Source organism: Durio zibethinus, chromosome 7, assembly GCF_047325235.1.
Source record: "Durio zibethinus cultivar Kanyao isolate XHJ-2024 chromosome 7, ASM4732523v1, whole genome shotgun sequence".
Taxonomy (NCBI): Eukaryota; Viridiplantae; Streptophyta; class Magnoliopsida; order Malvales; family Malvaceae; genus Durio; species Durio zibethinus.
Window position 1 is genome coordinate 17,373,407 of NC_143168.1, and position 20,677 is coordinate 17,394,083.

At 31.2% G+C, this 20,677-nt stretch overlaps 3 pseudogenes across 1 annotated transcript; all 3 read right to left on the minus strand.

Annotated features, from left to right (window-relative positions):
- Positions 1 to 10,632: 10,632 nt before the first annotated feature.
- Positions 10,633 to 14,652, minus strand: LOC149518050 (uncharacterized; annotated as a pseudogene). Its single transcript, XR_016343528.1, has 4 exons — positions 14,115 to 14,652; positions 13,018 to 13,082; positions 11,049 to 12,895; positions 10,633 to 10,962 (listed from the first exon to the last, which is right to left on the minus strand). The product of XR_016343528.1 is annotated as an uncharacterized LOC149518050 (transcript).
- LOC149518051 (uncharacterized) lies at positions 12,453 to 13,089 on the minus strand (annotated as a pseudogene).
- Positions 14,653 to 17,508: 2,856 nt separating the features above from the next.
- Positions 17,509 to 20,173, minus strand: LOC149518052 (elongation factor 1-alpha pseudogene; annotated as a pseudogene).
- Between the last annotated feature and the right edge of the window lie 504 nt (positions 20,174 to 20,677).

Sequence of the window (20,677 nt, forward strand, 5' to 3'; positions counted from 1 at the left end):
AGGTGAACAAATACTCTTCAATACCCAAAAAATAATAAAAAAATCAACAAAACATAGCAGTAAATTTTTTTTTATAAAGTGCGTAAATGATAACTCTCTTTTCATCTTTTCTTATAAAACATTATCTCATTGAATAGAAAGATTTCACCGTAAAATATGTTTTATGATTAAAATCCTAAAAATTAATTAGAAACCATTATTGAAAATCTCATGTTACAAGTTAAAATAGTTGGGGAGAAAATATTTTAATTTTAGAATAACGCTATTGATATGGTATAGTTTTTTTATATCACATTGAATTTTTTAAAATTAGTAAAAATTTTAACGTAAAAGATGAATTTTAATTAAAGAAGCCCTTATAGCGGACGTTTACTAAAAAGGATGTCCTGAGTTTGATTCTTTGATTCTGATCGCTACTATTTTTCTTAATTCATAAAAAAGTCTGTTTCTTTAAAACATTTACAATCTCAATCTTACCCCCCAACAACAAAAGAATCATGTAAAAATCTGTTTTTTTTTTTTTTTGTTTAAACCTTAACATGCACTCTCTTTTTGTTCTTCTTCTTCATGCCAATCCCATATCCATTCCAAGAAAATGTTTCTTGCCCACCAAACTTCCCCTCTTTTTCTCCACAAATTCCATCCCAAAACTGCTTCTAACTTAAGGTGTATTCCCCAGAAATTCACTGTTTCTTCTCCCCTTAACACCATAGCTGCTGCTGCTGCTGCTGCTGCTGCTGCCGCCTTTGGCTCTGGTGCCACTGTCCATGGGACTGTCACTTCTCCTATTACCCAAGTAGCTGTTACTGCCTTTGCTATTGGCTCTGGGGCTCGTCTCTCCACTAAGGTTTGACTTTTTTTTCTGCAGGCACTGGTTTTCAGTTTTCTGATTCTTACAATTGTGCATACAACTACAAAAACTTTTAGGCTAAAATACCAAAAAAAGCAATTTTACTTTTCCAAATTTCCTAAATAAGCCCCTTTCCTTCATTATTATTTTTGTTTAATTGTGCTTTATTTTGATGGAAACTATTAAAATCCATTATCTTTAGTACATTAGAGTTTAAATGGCACAAACATGACAAAATAAGAGCTTTCTATATGGTGATGTGGCATGCCATGCCATGTAAGAACCAAACTCGGAGTTTCTAGTGGAAGCTCTCTCTCTCTCTCACGCGCATGTATTTACGTATTTTGAGCCTAAAAGACCCTGCTTTTGATCTCAAAATTCATCGAAATCAAAAAAATTATTAATCCATTTATTGAATCTTTTGAATTCTAAATTTCTAAACCCTTTAGGAATCTTGCATTATAGACACACTGTTTTTCTCCATCGAACATATTTATAAGGACAGATTGCTCCACAGTATGTCAAGCTCTGAGAAATTTATAACAAAATCTGTGGTGCTACAATTCTTAAAATTTATAGTTCAATGGTTTGAAGGTTAATCTTTATGGTATTGATGTATGAATTGCACTCAAAGGTGTGATCATTCTTTACAGTTATGCCCTGCCCCTAGCTAAGGCTCAGGCTGTTGCACAAGAAACCTTACTTTTTTGGTGTTCCCTAACTTCTAGATTGGGTTTGTGAGCACTGAAAGCAGAGCTGGAAGATCTTTGCTTCGCTGTTCTTCAGGTAAAGGAGTGTGTTTCTAGTTCATGGAAGTTGCAAGAGCATTTATCATAACATCATTAATGATATTAATTGTACTTGATGATTTTACACTACATACGTCCTTTATTCATCATGTAGTTTGAGTTTTATTAACCCTATTTGATTGGGACATGTATTTCATTTAGGCACCTTTTATCCATTGAGTTTGGTAACGTTATTTTTAAGTGGCATTATGGTTAAGTTTAGGGTGTATTTTGTCTTCTCAACTAATTGCCTATAGAATTTAGGTTGGATGCTTAATATGATATTAGAACATTTCATGGTATTATACTCATAATCCCTAAATGCTAGAGCCCTTGTTCTCTTTCTCTCTCTTTGTTTCTTCCCCTTTTTTTTTTTAAATTGTGTAGCTAAACTAATTTATCGGAAAGTGGGACACATATTGTGTATGAGTTTTTTTAAATTGGGACAACAATCATGGAATTTTCACTTCATTTGTTATATTTCTCTTTTTCCTAATGTAGCCAAAAAAAATTAATACTTAAAATCTGGTTCCTAACACTTACAGTTTAAGATCAGTTAAGAGTATGGTTTTATGGGTTCTATATTCATAATCAGGCATTGCTATATGAAACTGTGGTTACAAAGTTCTTGACAGCTATGCATCAGATAGCCTTTCATCACCTTTTAGATTCATGCAGGAACAGCAATATTTTGTTTTGACTTTTAGGTCCATGCTATCTGCACACTTTGGATGAATTGCCATTAAACTTATAAATATTGCATATAGCATGATTAAGATGGTCAAAGATATAGAATGAGAAAAAAGTGACAAGCTTTGATTATATTGGAACCCGTATGCCATAGTGTTATGGTAATCAATGTCATGACTTAAAATTCTTTTCTGACAGATACTGTAGCTTCTTTTTCTTTTGCTCCGCAGGTATTATAGCTTCTAACTAAAAATGTGAATCCTTTTGGATTATGCATATCAAACAAATTTTGTAACCACAGTTGTTTCAATTTTGAGGACACTGTTGCAGCCTCAAATATTTAGGAAGCTGCGAGCTTATCTGGCTTCAATGTGGAGCCCCTTAATAAAGGAGCATATCCTAGACGAATATCTGCAAAAGCCAGGGGATCCTTGATACAAGAAAACAATTCAGCTCATGAAGATGAAGCTTCTGCGAGTGATGAAGATATTACTAGCATAAAGGTAAATGATGATGGTTCTATATTCTAGTTATATTCTTTTTGTCTGGTTTAAGGCTTGCTTTGATGTATTAGGATTTTGCCAATTTTAATGACTGCTTGCTAATATCGGAAAGTTTTAATGCATAATGTTGAGAAATCCTGTCTTCCTGCCAGAATATCGACAAAGGATGAAAAATTTCAGGTAGACAGGTCGTTTCAGCGTTCCTTTGATAGAATAAATACTAGTTTTCTTCTTAGTGAACCTTGGATACTGTTAATAAAAAACACCTAATATGCTGTCATTGGGCACCTTCAACACATGATCTTGGAAGATGTCTCAACTTACATTGTAATTATATAGGACTGCATATTGACCACTGAACAGCATAGCTTGCTTCAATTCTTTAGTAAAAGGCATTTGGTCAATGAATTTAGTGTAGTAGCTTTATTTTGTTGTCATGAATTGCTATCCAAACTAGGCATGTCAAATACCATGTGATGGTTGCAATCTGTAGTTACTGTTATTTTCTGTCAGATTGCTCTGGTTGTGTTTTACTGCATATTTTGAAGAGGTTCATGCTCTTCCTCGACTATTTTTGAAACCTTTTGTTTCTTCAAATAAAATTCAAGAAGCAAATTGGCTTTCATGCTTTAGCCTTCTTGAAAATAATAGGACAATAATGAAAGAAATTCCAAGTTAAAAAGGTCATAACTGAATAGGATCCACCCCTTAGTCTCATTATATTATATTATGAAATTAGATTAGTTTTGAGGAATTTTCCTTTTCAAAAGAGTACCAAACAATCTTTATTATATTATATTATATTATATTATATTATATTATATTATATTATGGAATTAGATTATAATATAATTAGATTAGTTTTGAGGAATTTTCCTTTTCAACAGAGTACCAGACAGTCTTAATTTCCTATCAGTTAGATGCATTGATTAGCTGTAAATATAATTCCAGCTTTTTAATCCATGTAATTATAATTGTGGCAACATATGTGCACAAATCTGGAAGTATGTATGCTGAAGAACAAAAGGGTTAGAGGGTTTTGGGTCGGTAGGCAGACAAACAAGTTTTAAATGCAGTATTCAACAGAAACCTTAAATTGAGTAATTTGTTCCAGTTGTTTTATACATGCAGGATCTTTTGGATGAAATGGTTCCTTTTGACATCTTATTGGATCGGAGAAAACATACTAACTTTCTTAATAATCTTGGAAGAAGTTCAGAGATGGAACCAAAACCGAAGGCTGTGCAGCATGTTGGAATTGCTCTGGCATTTCTTGTTGTTTGCGAGGAGGCATTTGAGAGGGAGCTGTTCATATCAATTTCATATGTTTTCCTGCTGCTTTTTTCTAATAAAACTATTTTGGTTTTATATACTAGTTTTAACTCCTGTGCATGTGAGAGCAACTATTGTTGGTTTGGTCATATCTTGTAGATGCTTTCTATCCTCACCTCTTTTGCACTGCAGTTATCTTCCAGGGATGGAGGTTACTTTATCTACCCGATTAAAAAGTTTGTATAGTATCTACTGCAAGGTAGGAGTAACAATTAATGTATGAGTATCAACTTTTGGATGCTTTGCTTCTTAGCTGTAAAATATTATAATTGTGCGTGTTGTTAGAGCCAAATGCAGTCAAAGCCTCTTCCTTTGCCGGGGTTCAAAATTTTCTTGGTCGCCATACATAATAAACAGTATTGTGAAGGTGTTCGACTGTGATTATTTTATAATTGCAGCTCGCAGCTGTAGGTTTTATCGATATCATAATAGAGTTAATTTCACTACATGTTTCAAAGAGGCATCTAAGAATCGACCATGAACTTTAATTCTTACGTACTGCTGAACATTTATCAACATGTCAGATCTACATAAGAGACTTTTTGTACTGAAAATCCTTTTGTTGCATTGTATCCTTGAAGAATTTAACTTGGCCTTTCAGAAGACGCATTGTCAGTTAAGCCAGAATTAAAATGTGATTCTAAAATCTTTTACTAAAAAATGAGCAAGCAATCTGACTGTTATTTTGTTGGGAAAGCCTTTACAATGTCCTGCTGATGTCGAAGTTCTTGTTCTTATCTTGCTGTAGATGAAAAGGAAAGATGTTGGCATCAATAAAATATATGAAGTATGTGCACTGAGGGTAGTTGTTGGAGACAAGAATAGAACCCTAAAGGGGCCTGCAGTTCAATGTTGCTACAGTCTTGTCAACATTGTACACAGGTATTTCAAAGTGTTTCTTCTGTTTATTTCGTCGATCTTCTCAATCTTTAGCAATTATTCATTGATTTATTGCAGAAATGGTATATCAACATTAGTCCTACAAATTTAGGCCAAACATGCATATAACATGCTGCATCATATATGCCCAGTTAATATGTAATAAGTTTCTGCCTTTGAATATTCCACTCTTGATGGTAGCTGGAAAATTATTCGTGATAACCAATATCTTATTGACTAAATCTCTTAAAGTAAGTTTAAGGACATTTGAAAGTTTGTGATCTGGATGGTCTATTAATATCAATTTTGCACCAGTAATCCATTGTAAAAGTTTAAAATAGATCATTAACTGTATTAAGCTGTATTTCCTTCTTAATTTCATGTCATGCATCAGTATTATTATACGACAAGGCTAGATTGGGCAGGATGTTAACTTCCATGGGGAAGAGCTGGGGTTGAATGCCAATTATCCTTGAGCAATACTATTGTTCCAAGCTCAAGTATAGAAGTGCTATCTAAACCAAGAACCATTAAGTCAGGCAACCTAATATTCCACTACTATGTGCTATGCAAGTTGGAGATATATTGCACAAGTAGCTATAACAAGGATGTTCAGATAAATACAATTGTTAATATATTACTTTGAGACACCCTGTCAAGTCATTCTAAAGGAGTAGACAAGTGACAATACTGTAGATGATTTTACATATAAAAACCACAAGTGAGACAAATAAACTTGTATAATGTATTTGCAATGTCTTGTTAAGAACTTTTCAGGTGATTACAATTACATACAAGCTTAGAAAGGAATGCTATTACGTTCATCTATTTATTCTTCACAATACTAACTTGCTAAATTTTGTTAGTTTGATGTTAAATTTTGGGCTGTATGCTTTATTTAGTTTATCTGAATATCTGTCGTGTTTAAAAACTATTATTTCTGTGCCTTAGTGATGTTGGACCTAAGAAGAGTTCAAAGACTGTAACTACCCCTATTAAGTCACTTAATGCACGTGTTTGAGAAAATTTGAGATTCATATGACAGGGGATTAGACATTTTTATTGCCCGTCTCACCTATTAAATTCCCATAGTTTCAGATAAGCTTGGTTGTATATTGTTGTATCTCAGGCTGTTCACTCTAAATTCTTACCTATGTGTTTCTTTGAAGTTTTAACATCCTCCTTACTTCTTTGGCAAAGAACCGCATCAAAGTTCCTAACTTAGTGAGACTTTGTGCTAAATAATGGATCTTGTGTTGTACATATTATGAAATTGGCTGAATAGGTTTCTAGTGTGAGAGTTCAAATAAACCAGTACGTAATTCTGGGCAGTTTATTAAAGTGGATTGAAGTCAAAAATTGATCGAGTCTTTTATGGTTTATTAGGAAATCTTTTAAGATTTATCTTTTCTCAAAGAAGCTGTACACTTACTGGAGTTTTAAATATCAAACTTTGCTGATATTTGTGAAGGTAATTGGCACGAGGTATTGAAAGGGGTGATGGGGGTGATAGAGCTATAGATGATAAGATCATCCTACTTTGTATCACCTTAGTGATTCTATATGGCCGCGATCTCTCATCACTAAGGTTAAGTCAAATCTCTCCACAGTATCCTGTCAGCTGGAAATAATCTTAGAGTCCAACTAGCAATCTTATTACTTTTCTTGGTGTAAGCTTTCCCATCTGTGACCCTAAGAAGGTTCTACTGATTTGAGCATCATTATGACTTATGATAATTGAGCCAATTCATTAGTGAATGTAATACAATATGATAAGTTAACAATATAGAGGGCCTTAAAAAAATTTGCAGGTTGCCTCATATTTGTTCATGATTTAACAGAATAAAATATAAATATCATTATTAAAATTATCGAATTATATACTGTTGTATTTTCATATGATAATTGTTATCAATTTATATCTCATCGTCAGAGAAACCAATTTTGAAGGATGCCATGTAAAGTTAAAATGGGAGCATGAAACAGTGATCTGCTATGTACAAAACACTTCAATTTACAAGCCTTTTGCAGTGCATCTTGCAATAAACAGTTTATTTACTCAAGCAAATACCGATGAAAAAATCAAACTTATATTTTATAATTGAAATATTTCACCTTTAACAATTCAATTAATCTCATGCATCACCCATTTTGCTTACAGGTTTTTAATTTTTTTTATAGTTCAATGAAAAGTTTTTGTACTTAGCTTAATGATCTAATTAAGAGTGAAATATATAGATGTATTGCTAATTAGATATTTGATCGAAAGATATATAAATAATAAATTAATTTATAATCCTTTCAAAAGCGACCAAAAAATTCTTCTAATGTAATAATTAATTTCAAAAGCTAATAAATATAATTGTTATATTAATTATAGTTATATTAATCCTAATATGGTGAGAAGTATCTTCGGCTTACAAATTAATAATACCTATTGCTATTGTAATTATAAATTTAAATCCAACAAGAATTCTAATTAATTAGTTGTCCAAAACCCAATAATATCCTCACATACATAAATAAATTTATATATATATATTCTTTTTTTTTTTGTAATGATAAATAGAATTAATTAAGGGAGCAAAAGAGAGACTGAAGGTATTTCGTTTTTAAGAAGAGAAGCAATTTATTATATATCTTTCTTACTTATTAAATATGATCACTATTAACCTTAATTTTCTTTCTGCGCTTGATTTGCACTATTGGGAAGTGAAATTAATGTTATTATTTTTTCATGTCAATTGATAAAATATGAAAAAAAAAACTTACATCTTGCTTTTATGTTTCATTAGAAGTTTATGCTTGGTATAGTTTTTAGTTTTTTCTCTTTTTTTTTCGATTAATTTCTCAATTTCCACTTTACCTGTAAAAGAAAATTTTACTAAATCGATATACTAATTATGCAAATTTAATTGAAATAGGTAGTTAAATAAAATTTAGTCACCGTAAGAGCTTTGTTTTGTTATGCTTGCTGATGTATAGTATGGCTGCAAAAGCAGTAGGGGCTGGCCGAGGCTTACATTATAATTTATTATAAACAAAGACGAAATCTAGTGAGCTTCTGATGGTGCCCATTGAAGACATTTTTTTTTTCTTCTCTGCTATTGGAATTTAACAAAAAAAAAAAAAGAGAGTAAAAACATGTGGTGAAACATTAATTGATGAAAACATTAATTAGTGGAGATAACATTAATCGGTGGTGCAAAGCTTAACCTAATGCCCAGGAATGATCTCCCTTGACAGTTGATTCTCTATTTAACACAAATACTCTAGGTGCTTTTACTGTAAATTGCTTTTTTAATATTTGAAATTTTGTGAAAAATTTTAACGTAAAAAAATCTTAAATTTGGAATTTATAGTAAAAAGAACTATATTTTGTATACTTTGCAAATTAAATATTAAATGAATTTTTAGATTTTTCTTAAGATATGTATGAATTTATATTGCAATCAAATTTTTGGTTAACTTTTTTGTAAATACCACAGCAACTATATAAAACAAGGATTTGATATCATCCAAAAAGTATCAAGTGGACAACGATCAGGATGTGTGGAGTAGTTTTCCACTAGATATTTTAAGTTTGATACCATCAAATCTCTTTGTAGAGGACAAAACAATTTTTCGTGCAATTTGCAAAGCATAATGACCAATCCCCATTGCTCCACCACATCCACTTCCTTCTCTATTCGATCATGATGCGAATTCTCCATTTTCATGGTTGTTCTGAATCCTCAAAGGTAATACTGACAAAAGTCAACTTTTTTACCTCATGCATAATTACACTTGCGAATTGGACCTTCCTGTAGAAGTATTAGGTGTTGAAATCTGCTTTTCAAAGTGTGGCTGGCTATTAATGACTCCAGATGAGGCACACTCATTTTTCTTTAATCCTCTAACAAAAGAGATTATTAAACTTCTTAAGCTGCTTCAATGGGTGCATTCGATGTTATTTACTTCTTCACTTCCTCCAAATTATTTGGTTTTAGAAATCGAAGGATGGATTGATTCAGTATCCATTTTTGTCCATAAACTAGGAGAAGGTAATTGGAAAATATGTAACTTTTTGTGTGACATAAAATTTTGGTTATCTGTTTGCAATTCAATTTTATTTGGAGAATTATAATATTGTTTGGATGCCAAGGAAAATTTCAGAGTATTTGATCTAAAAGACATAAAAAATAATTGGGATATTTATAAAATGACTTTTCCATCACGCCATATCAATTCAATTGTTTAAGTATATCTAGTGGCAAACGAAAAAAAAATTGTTAGCTATTCTCATTATAAAGGATGATCAAAATATTCATGTTTTAAAGTTGAAGACAAGTAAGATATGGGAACCAATACGAAATTTGAAAAAAAAAAAATTTTCCAAAACGATAGTCGTGAGAAGAATTAGTAACAAAATTTATAGTCTAAACTTTTGGGACAAAAATAGCTCGTTTGGCTTCTAATCACTCCCAATCAGAAAGTATCATTCTTTCTTCAATAATCCTTCTAGTAAATATTCATATAACATTAAATTCTTTCAACATGGCTCTTAGTTTATATTTGTATAAAATTGTTTCACTTTCACATCTAATAATTGTTTCCAATCTTTCAAAATTTTAAATATATTATCTTTTACATTACACTAATCTTAATCTTTATAATTTATTATCAAACTTAATTCAATTATTTTTTGGTTATTTTTTGTACATAAAAAAATTACAACTTGAAAATAAGGTGAAATAATTACATGCCTTGAAATTTAATACTGCATGTTGATTAATTATTAACTATTGTTATGTAAATGGTAAACTAATACCAAGACAATGGTAATACACTTTTTCTGAGTTCTAAATAGTAATCATGACATGAAGAAGTTGAATGAGATTTAATATTAATATGATCTGAAGAACAAAAAATTGATTAATTTACAATATTTAAATTATTACATTAAATCAAATAGATATTAAATTAATCCAAATCAAATTTTAACATCCACGTTGATTTGATTTTTTAATTTTTAAATTTTAAATTTATTTTCTAATACTGCTTTAAATTGACATAATTTTATAAATGAAATATATTTTTCATTTTATTTAAATTTTAAAAATAATAATACTAATATAACAAATGTCCTATTTCAGATAATTTCAATTATTTTTTATTTTTTATCAAAGCAATATTACATTTTTTTTATTCCTTTTCTTTCAAGATTAATAGGGCTTCAAGCCCATTATTTAACTTCATGAACCCATCTCTGATTGAAAGACTAAATAATGAAATTATAAACCACTTGCTCAAAGAGATACAAGTCCTCCAACCCAGAAAAGGAAAAACCATACTACAAAACCAGCTACAATGACTTGGAAGTGCTCCAGATGCGGCAATGAGATCAAGAATGCCAAGGGTCTTGCCGACCTAATTCATCACCAATCCATTGACTGCCCTAACCGTCCTAAGGTAAAGCAAAGTCAAATTTTAAGTTAAAAGAGATTTTTTTTTTAGCATTTGATTTTGATTCTTAGATTTAATTCGAAAGCTTTAACTGAATCTTTCATCTGATATTTTTTTAAAATTTTTTTAAACATTTGATTTACGCTTTTAAGTTTGATTCGAAAGCTTTAATTGAATCTCTTAGCATTTGATTTGTGTTCTTAGGTTTGATTCGAAAGCTTTAACTGAATCTCTCATCTTAACAGAAAAATCCAGCTCCTGATGCCGGAAATAATCCTCCTCCTCCCAATGCCGGAAATACACCTCCAAATCCACCTCCTCCTCCTGCTGCCGGAGCTGCTGCTCCAAGGGGAAGGAGACATGGAAGACCAAATTAGAAGAACCATACAGGTATAGGCACCTTTGGTGTTTTAATATCGAATTCAAACCTCTGAATTGTTCAGTCATGCTTGGTTTTGGAACAAGAACTGAAAATCTGAAAATATTGAAAGATGAATGACATTAGTAGAGTTTGTTGAAGTAGAATCAGTATCGCAAACCTCAAAAAACTGGAGTGCTCACCTAAGCAAATTTGACTGGTCCAAAGGGACACATTTGCAGTAAGCTGTCTTGAATCTCTATATTTAGATTATTAAAACCAGAAGCAGTAACACAGACACTTTCACATGGCTCCATGCTGCTTGGACCAACTTCAAATTCGTTAACTGATTTAGATTTCACGGTCAGAACCCTCACAACCAAGCTGAGAATAAGACCTTGAAAGATTTTAAATTACTCCATGGTCATCCAGAAAAGTTTAAACATCTAATATTTCACTTTTTGGCATGCTAGTCTTTGCATAAGCATTTAAGTTTACCTCGTTGGGATGAGACTCCTTCCTGGAATGTCTGCTGGTTTCTTGTTTTGAAGCTGCACTAACTTGTCTTTTCAGCTTCCTAGGAACCTTATTTTTTAACTTCCTCTTGTCATCAGTAATAGGTAAGGTTTACATTGGCAGCTTTAGAATTTCTTTTCAGCAATGGATCATCTTTTAAAGTAACATCAAACTGTGAGCAAATGGGATTTGTTTTATTCAACCCAGTGTTGCATTTCTCTACAGCATTCTCTAAACCCTTTGACAAACAGAATGACTGTTCTCCGTTCCCCTTCTACCATGCAAGTTCCCTATACTTCCAAGTTTGTAAGTATTTGAACTCCCATAAATAGATTTACACTGCTTACCCCTCTTGCCTGATGCGTTCTACCGTGCAAGTTCTCTATACTTCCAAGTTTGCAAGTACTTGAACTCCCATGAATAGATTTACACTGTTTACCCCTCTTGCCTGATGCCACCATTCGTCCATCAAAGCTGTGCTACAAGCTAGACCATGCACGGTTTCCTCACTAAAATCACGGCTTTCTGAAATGCTACATAATGAGGTTTGACAATAGGACCCCTTCTTGGTATTGAAATATACATAACAAGTTTTGACAATAGGACCCCTTTTGGTATTGGAACCTGGTAAATCTGATTGAAAGGTTTCATTGCTGTTGTCGTTAAATGGATTAACAATATGACCAGCACTAATACCGTCTTCACTGTTTGAACCAACAGAACCTGAGTCCAACACTAGGGAATCATGCATATCATAGAAATCCTTCTCATGTAAATCTATAAGAAAACCCATATGTGAAGGATGTCTCCTCTCCACCTATAGAAAGTCGCTGGTCTTCGCTACCAATTTCAGAGTTATCTGTATGATGCTCCCTAGGAAGCTTCTGAACTTGAGAAGGTACAATACATTCAGGTATATCCACTTTATCAATGTCAGATGCATATATTTTTGGTGATTGAAAACTTGTAAAAATACCATTGCTGCTGCCCGCAAAATCAGTTATATTAAGCAAACCATCAGATGGTGAAACTTCTTGCAAAGTTGCATGTGATCCAGAGTTCATGTCATTGTTACCACAGATTTCAGATGCTTAACTTCCATGGGCATACTCCAACAAGCTTCTGACTCTCTGGAGCCAACATCACACAAATGCTTCTATTTATGTTTTCCCCTCCTTCTTGCCTCCTTTCATGAATTTCCCTTTGTAGATTTGTCTTATTCAGCATAATCGATGAACATAGCAGATGGATTAATAGCATTAGATCCTTTTGACATAACAGCAGAGGAATCGTTGCAAGTAATGGAGCTATAACCGGAAGAATTGTTGGACACTTCATTCAATTAGTTATTTTATTTGCAACAGTCCTGTTGTGAAATTGATGTTGCACATTGGATCCAGAAATGCCTCTGGCTCTAAAAGGCTTGGCAGAAAAAGTAATCTGAGGTTGAGACCCTTTCTGTGCCTTCCATCCATCAACCTTAAAAGGAATTCATGGATGGAGAGGAGACCAGATGCAGGCCTTTCATATTCACCTGAGTTCCAGATCCAAAGTGATCAAAATATTGCCAGGTCAAAATTACTCAAGCTAATCACAAAGTAAAAGAGTATGAACTCAACTATTTAATATTGGCAAAGAATAGGAAAAGTATCTAACCTCTTATGATCTTCTACAATCATTCAGCTGCAAAGAATTCTTGGACTGGTTAGCCTTTCCTACCCCTGACATTTTTTATTATTTAGATAAGTTCATCAAACACGACAAGGCATCTTTTGCTGCATCTATCCAAGTCAATCGCATAAGCATGTGAATGGCCAGCTTTACTAAGAGCTCATCAAGATTCACTCAATTCAAAAACCACATTCGAAATCAAAACTTTTCCATACTAATTACAGCAAGAACAACTGTTTATAAAAACTACTAGGTAAACAAAAATGACAGCCAACAAATTTCAGTTAATGAAAATCCCTAAGAAATGCCCAGATGCAGCAATCTATTCCAACCCAAAATAGATAGAAAAAGATATAAAACTTAAGAATAGGGATAAGAGAATTGCACGAACGAACTAATTTTAACAAAGATGGCTGTTGAAAAAGACGTTTTAGAGCCATTCAATGAACTAACTACTACTATCAAATAAACAAGTAACTTCACAAGGTTTAAACCATTATCAATTATCAACTTCTTTTGACGGTAAGAAAGAGAGGATAATAGGTTCAGTGGGTAATAAATTAAGGTTTGCTAGAGATTATATTTCTCAACGCAAAAAAGGAAAGTTCTAAACCATTTCAATTTCTATCCCAAATAGTGAAATTGGTTTCCCTTCAAACCACTTCACACTTGAAATTCTCATAGCATAGATTCTGGGCTCCATTGAATCATTACTTGATGGTGTGTGTCCAGTAAACATAATCCACTTAACAAGTAAACAGATAAAATACTAGATTGGAAGAGGAAAAAAATTGCAATGATAACTAAGGGCAGTAGTCGACACAAAATCCGTATAATTTGAAAGAACAAAAGGTCACATAAATCAAACTGCATGAAACAAACATCACATTTGTAGGAAAGCTAAAACAAAGAACCAATAATTATTCAACTAGTTGACTATAGCAAATCAAATAATCAGGGAAAAGAAAATCGATATCAATTAATTCTGATCAAGATCTCAACACAATTAAAATCAATTACATCACTTGGCTTTGTCCGAGATGAGAATAAGGAAATAGAACAGCTATTACAGAATCATATACCTCGTCAATCCCACTGCAGCATGAACAACAACTGTGTGTCCAGTTTCAACCTGTATTGCATGTTATTGTATTACAACTTTTGTTAACATAATTAAAACTCTACCCCTAAACTAAAATAAGAGGATAAAGAGAAACAACCAAGCACCAGACCTACATCATGATTATAATTATGACACAACTTGTATCCACAGGACTGATAGAAAAATTAACAAAAACAGAGGAGACTCTTTGATTATTGTAACCAATCCAAAGTTCTCTTATATTGCAGATCTGACTCTGCCGAGCTCTGTTTCTGATGATTTGATTGTTTCGATTGATCTGCGCCGATTGCAAACATATCCAAGCGGCCTGGCGAAGATTAAAGCAAAGGATATCTGATCTCTGATTTGGTGCATAGCCTTGACTTTCGTGAATTTTACTGAGATCTGCAGAAGAAATAGAGATGAAGAGAAGACGTTGGCTTTTGGCAAATGGAGTTTGTGAGAAAGAGAGAGAAATAGAAATGGCTTCAATCTCAAACTAAAGTAAGCAAAGCCCTACGATGACTTTATGTCTGACAACTAATATCTAACCCAACCCTTGTGAAAGTACATGTTAGACATTTTTTATTGTATGGTGATGCCTAAGGTAAGGGTTTGAAGATCCTATAATCTAGACCGTTAGATTTGGAAACTCAAAGGATAACCATAGGTTCAATACGAGGTGGATGGCAAGGAGTTATTGTCATATAGTTTTAAATAATATCATTCTTATTTTGGTTAATATGAATAAATAATTTTTTGAATATTATATTAATTAATAAATTTATAATTTATATATTATATTAAAAATTTTTAAAATTTAATATCAAATGAAGATTTTATTATAATTTATAAATTATCTATGATATTAGCCTTTAATAAAAAATTAATTAAGTTGGATTCTATTTTCGAACATTTCAATAATTTAAGTAAATCAAGTTAAATTAAATATCATAACTCAATCATTCTATCCTTTTTTATCAGAATTATCGTGTCTTCTTTTATTATTTAAAAATATATATACTATAAATATCTAAGTTGCAAAACTAATATTTAAATTTTTGTCATGCATGAATAAAAATTAAATTATCAAAATTTAAGTCACCTCACATTTTTTGTTTTTTCTTTTCTTTTTGCCAAAATTTTTTAATATTTAATAAATATTTTGTATAGAATCTGCTTTATACCAAAATTTTCTTTTGGAGTTTTTTAACATTTTTAAATTCAAAAATACTATATTTATAAATAATTAAGATAAATTCATGCAATCATCCATCTTTTATATGAATTTTGTTTATTTTGATTTTTATTTCACTCGCATTAAGGGTGTCAACATAACATTTTATGTTTTTTTTTTTTTCCTTTTTATTTTTAATTTAAATAAATTTGTAGAAAAATCCGTTTGAAAATTGTTGTTTCATTTATTTTTAAAATCAAAATTAAATTGAAACAAATTAAGTTTTTTATGAGAAACAAGACAAGATAACGTGTGTTTAGAATAATTTAGACTAATTCATTCTGGAGTATATATAAAAATATATTTTTTATTATTAATTTATATTGATATATATGTATATAACTCAATTTAAGAAATTAATATTTTTAAACTTAATAGAACGTCAATGTGATATTCTTATAAGTTTCTTCTTCAATTTTTAAACTTTTTTATTTTTTTTATTTTTTTTATTTTTGTCTTTTTACTTTTTATATTTTATTTTTTAAAATTTTTTGTTAAATAAAATTTGTAAGAATATGAGGTCGAATGAGATATCCATGCACATCTCCATTTGTTTTTATTTTTTTATTTTTCACATTTTGTTTTTTCTTTTAATTAGATAAATTTTATAACAAAAAAATCAATAAATAGAGATGGCAAAACAATAAAAAATCTTTGACCTAGCAACCATGGGCAATCCACCTAATCCAACACTTAATTTTTATTATGTATAGACGAACAACACATAACTAAAATGTAAGCCATGTCACCCTTTTTGGCTTTTTTTCGTAAATTTTTAATATTTAATAAATATCTTAAATTTTGGTCGTGTAATAAATTTTGGTCATTTAGTACATGACCAAAATTTAAGGACTACATGACCAAAATTTAAGTCACATTACTATTTTTTCTTTTCTCTAGCAAAAGTTTTTAATATTCAATAAATATTTTTATAGATTTTATTTTTTTAAAAAAAAAGGATCCACTTTGTACGAGGTTTTTTTTTTTAAATTTTTTTAAGGATAAAAATACTACAGTTATTAATAATTAAAATATAATCCATCCATTCATCCACCAATTTTATAAATTTTGTTTATTTTGACTTTTATTTCACCCTTATTCAATGAGTCAATGTGACATGTTATATTTCTTTCTTTCTTTTTTTCTTTTTGCCAACTTTTTTAATTTTTAATTTAAATGATTTTGTTAAAAAACCAATTGAAAATTTTTTGTTTCTTTTTATTTTTTAAAATCAAGATCGAATTAAAATATGTTGAATTTTTTATGAAAAACAAAATCAGAACGAAAGCATGTTTAGAATGATTTGACCTATTTTATTTCGAGGTATATATGAAAGTATATATTTTATTATTAATTTAATTACATATATTTTTAAACTTAATTTAAGAAATTAATATTTTAAACTCAATAAAAATATGCATGTGACACTTCTTATGAGTTTCTTTTTTCATTTTTATTTTTTTTCTTCTTTTTGTTTTGTCTTTTTTATTTTTTAAAATTTTCTATTAAATAAATTTTGTAAGAATGTGATGTTGGTTGAGATATCCATGTATAATCCCCATTTTTTTTTTTTACTTTTCACCTTTTGTTTATTTTTTTAATTAGGTCAATTTTATAAAAAAAATTGATGAATAAAGATAACAAAATAAAAATTTTTTGACCTATGACAATACACGAATATCCCACCTAGTATATGTGTGTGTATATATATATATATATATGTGATTCTAATAATAATTTTTTATTCAAATTTCCCCTCCTATTATTAGCTCCACACCTATAGTGTCATCATTCACATCAACTTATGGGGTATTATCTGTTTTAATCTATTGGGTCTCACAATTTTATCTTATAAAAAGTGTCTTATAAATTAAAGTTGTTTAAACACTTATATCTCAAGACTAATTCTTGTCATAACGTATGGATTCGTGGATTTACCGTTAGACTTGGAATGAAAGGAAGTCGCCACCAATCTTTTTTAATTAAGTGTAATTAGCCACCTAATTAAAGCTGATCTGCAAAACAGAGATTCGGTTCGAAAGTCGATTGTGCATAAAAAATGTTATAGTACCCCAAAACGCCCATCAAAAGAATGACATTAATTTGATTTTGAATTATCCAAGCCTTGCTCATTATTTTATAATTCGTATTTTATATCCCAACAGATTCCCAGATGACCAATAAAGCTTCCAAAGATGAGTGTCAGAAATATTTCTCCCAAATGATCACACACAACCGTGGGGTATGCTGCCATACCATTTGCCTTGTAAGAAGGTACGTTCCTATTGGGAGATGTTGGGTCCTTTTTCTCCACACTCTTGATCACACCAACAGCAACAGTCTGTCTCATGGGCCTCATGATAAATCGCCCAAGTGGGGGGTATTCAAAGAAGATCTCCACGACCATGGGTTTGGTGGGAATCATCTCAACAAAACCAGCATCACCATTCTTCAAGAACTTGGGCTCCTTCTCAAGCTCTTTACCAGATCGCCTGTCAATCTTGGTTAGGAGCTCAGCAAACTTGATAGCAATGTGAGAGGTGTGGCAATCAAGGACAGGAGCATAACCATTTCCAATCTGCCCTGACTTGGGAAGTGAAGTTGGCCGCCTCCTTGGCAGGATCATCCTTGGAGTTTGAGGCAACATATCCTCGCTTGAGATCTTTGACAGTAACATTCTTAACATTGAAGCCAACATTGTCACCAGGAAGAGCCTCCTGAAGAGCCTTATGGTGCATCTCAACGGACTTAACTTCAGTGGTCAATCCAGATGGACCAAACGTAACCACCATACTAGGCTTGAGGATACCAGTTTCAACACGGCCCACTGGAACAGTTCCAGTACCTCTAATCTTGTAGACATCCTGAAGTGGGAGACGGAGTGGCTTGTCGGACGGTCTATTAGGCTTATTGATCTGGTCTAGGGCTTCAAGGAGGGTTGGACCCTTGTAACAGTCAAGGTTGGTGGACCTGTCAATCATGTTGTCACCATCAAAACCAGAGGTGGGGACGGATGGAATTTTTTTCAGGGTTAGGAAGAAACTTCCTTCACAATTTCATCATACCTTGCCGTTGAGTACTTGGGAGTTGTGGTATCCATCTTGTTGCAGCAGCAAAACGTTTGCTTGACACCAAGAGTGAAGGCGAGGAAAGCATCCTTGCGGGTCTGTCCATCCTTAGAAATACCAGCTTCAAAACCTCCAGTGGTGGAGTCAATCATAAGGACAGCACAGTCAGCCTGAGAAGTACTAGTAATCATATTCTTGATAAAGTCACGATGTCCAGGGGCATCAATAACAGTGCAGTAGTACTTGGTTGTCTCGAACTTCCACAAGGCAATATCAATGGTAATACCATGCTCATGCTCGGCCTTCAACTTATCAAGCACCCAGGCATACTTGAAGGATCTCTTGTTCATCTCAGCAGCTTCCTTCTCAAACCTCTGGTCGCACGTTTGTCAATGCCTCCAAGCTTGTAGATCAAGTGACCGGTTGTGGTCGATTTTCCAGAATCAACATGGCCAATGACCACCATGTTGATGTGAACCTTCTCTTTACATATAGCAAAATTTTTTTTTTTTGCCGAAATAACTTGAGAATTCAGGGGCTGATAAATCGGCAGAGGTGAGGAGAGAGTGTTCTTCTGCTTCTTTTTCTGATGGAGTCCTAGGCATCGGTTTCTAGGTATTGCATACGAGGCTTTTTTTTGTTGGCTTTCGGTTGTGAATTGATTTTCCAGGCTCCTCCCCTTTGATTCTTTGCATGAATTATGCCAAACCAATCTGTAACTGAATCACCAAGAATCATCTCCAATGGATCCGTGATTGAATCACCAATTATTCCAATAAATTCGGGATTAAATCATCAAGAATTATCCCACAATAGCACCACGTTTTTTTTCTTTCTTTCTTTTTTTTCTCCTTTTATTAATTTATTAATTTTATTTTTGAAAAACAAGTGAAATCAAACCAAATCAAATTAAAATTGAAAATTTTTTTATTAGACCCAAAGCTTCTCAATCAAGCCCAATTAATGGTTAAAGATCTGTTTTTATCTCAAAAAATTTTCGAACAAAATAAAATATCTATAATTTTAATACATAACTAATGTGAGATTTATAGCTTCTCTCTAGGACAATGACATCGTCTTCTACTTTAATGAGATCTTATCATCCTAGATGACACACACTAATACTCTTAGAATCATTTTTTAATAAATGTCACGATTTACACTAATTTATGGGATATTATTTTCTTTGACCTATTAAGTCTTATAATTTTATCTTACAAAAAATATTTCACAAGTTGAAGGTAGTATAAATTTTTATATCCCAGAATCAGTTCTAATACACAATTTATATAAGATTCATGATTACTCTCTAGAATCATGACATATAGCATAGCATGTTTAATAATTTAACTATATTTGAGTTTAAAAATCCATCAAACTAAATGTCACCAAGTCAAAACCTTTTTAATTTTTATTACTTAATAGATTATTATTATTATTAGTTGTAATAGTAGCAGTAGTATCATATTTGTTTATAAAACTTGAATTTATGTTGTAGATAACAAAATTAATTATCAAACAGAGTTTTTTTTTTTTTTTTATGGTGGTTTTTTATAGTAAGGTTAATTAAAATCTTTATTCTTTAATAGGATACTTTCCATCTTTATTCCATAAATGGAATATTATTGCCACATCTATGCCATGTCATCATTTACATGATCATATAACTTGTTATTATTGATATTAGTATTTAATCTATGGTTTCTTGCTGGATAATTTTTTTCCTCACCTCATTGTTTGGTGTTATTTTAAAATTGTTATATTCAAATATAAGTTTTTACTTAAAAATTTTAAATCTAAATTTTTAAATTTTTGTATATTTAAAATTTTTTATTATTTACGTTTTAAGTTATTTATTTTGATTAAAAGATAAAATAATTATTTTATAATATTAGAAAGTGTAAATGATTATTTTATAATATTAAATAGGTTTCAAAATATAACCCATTCAAAATTCTTTTAATATATTTTGAATTATTTTATTATTTATATTTTAAGTCATTTTATTTTGATTAAAGGATAAAATGATCATTTTAGAATATTAAATAGGTGTCAAGGTGTCAGAATATAATCACTTTGTAAAGTTCTTTTAATATATATTTAAATTTTTATTATTTATATTGAAGGTTATTTTATTTTGGTTAAAAAATAAAATAGTTATTTTATAATGTTAGAAAAGGTAAACTAATCATTTTAGATAGATGTCACAATATAATCTCCTTAGAGATTTATTTACTG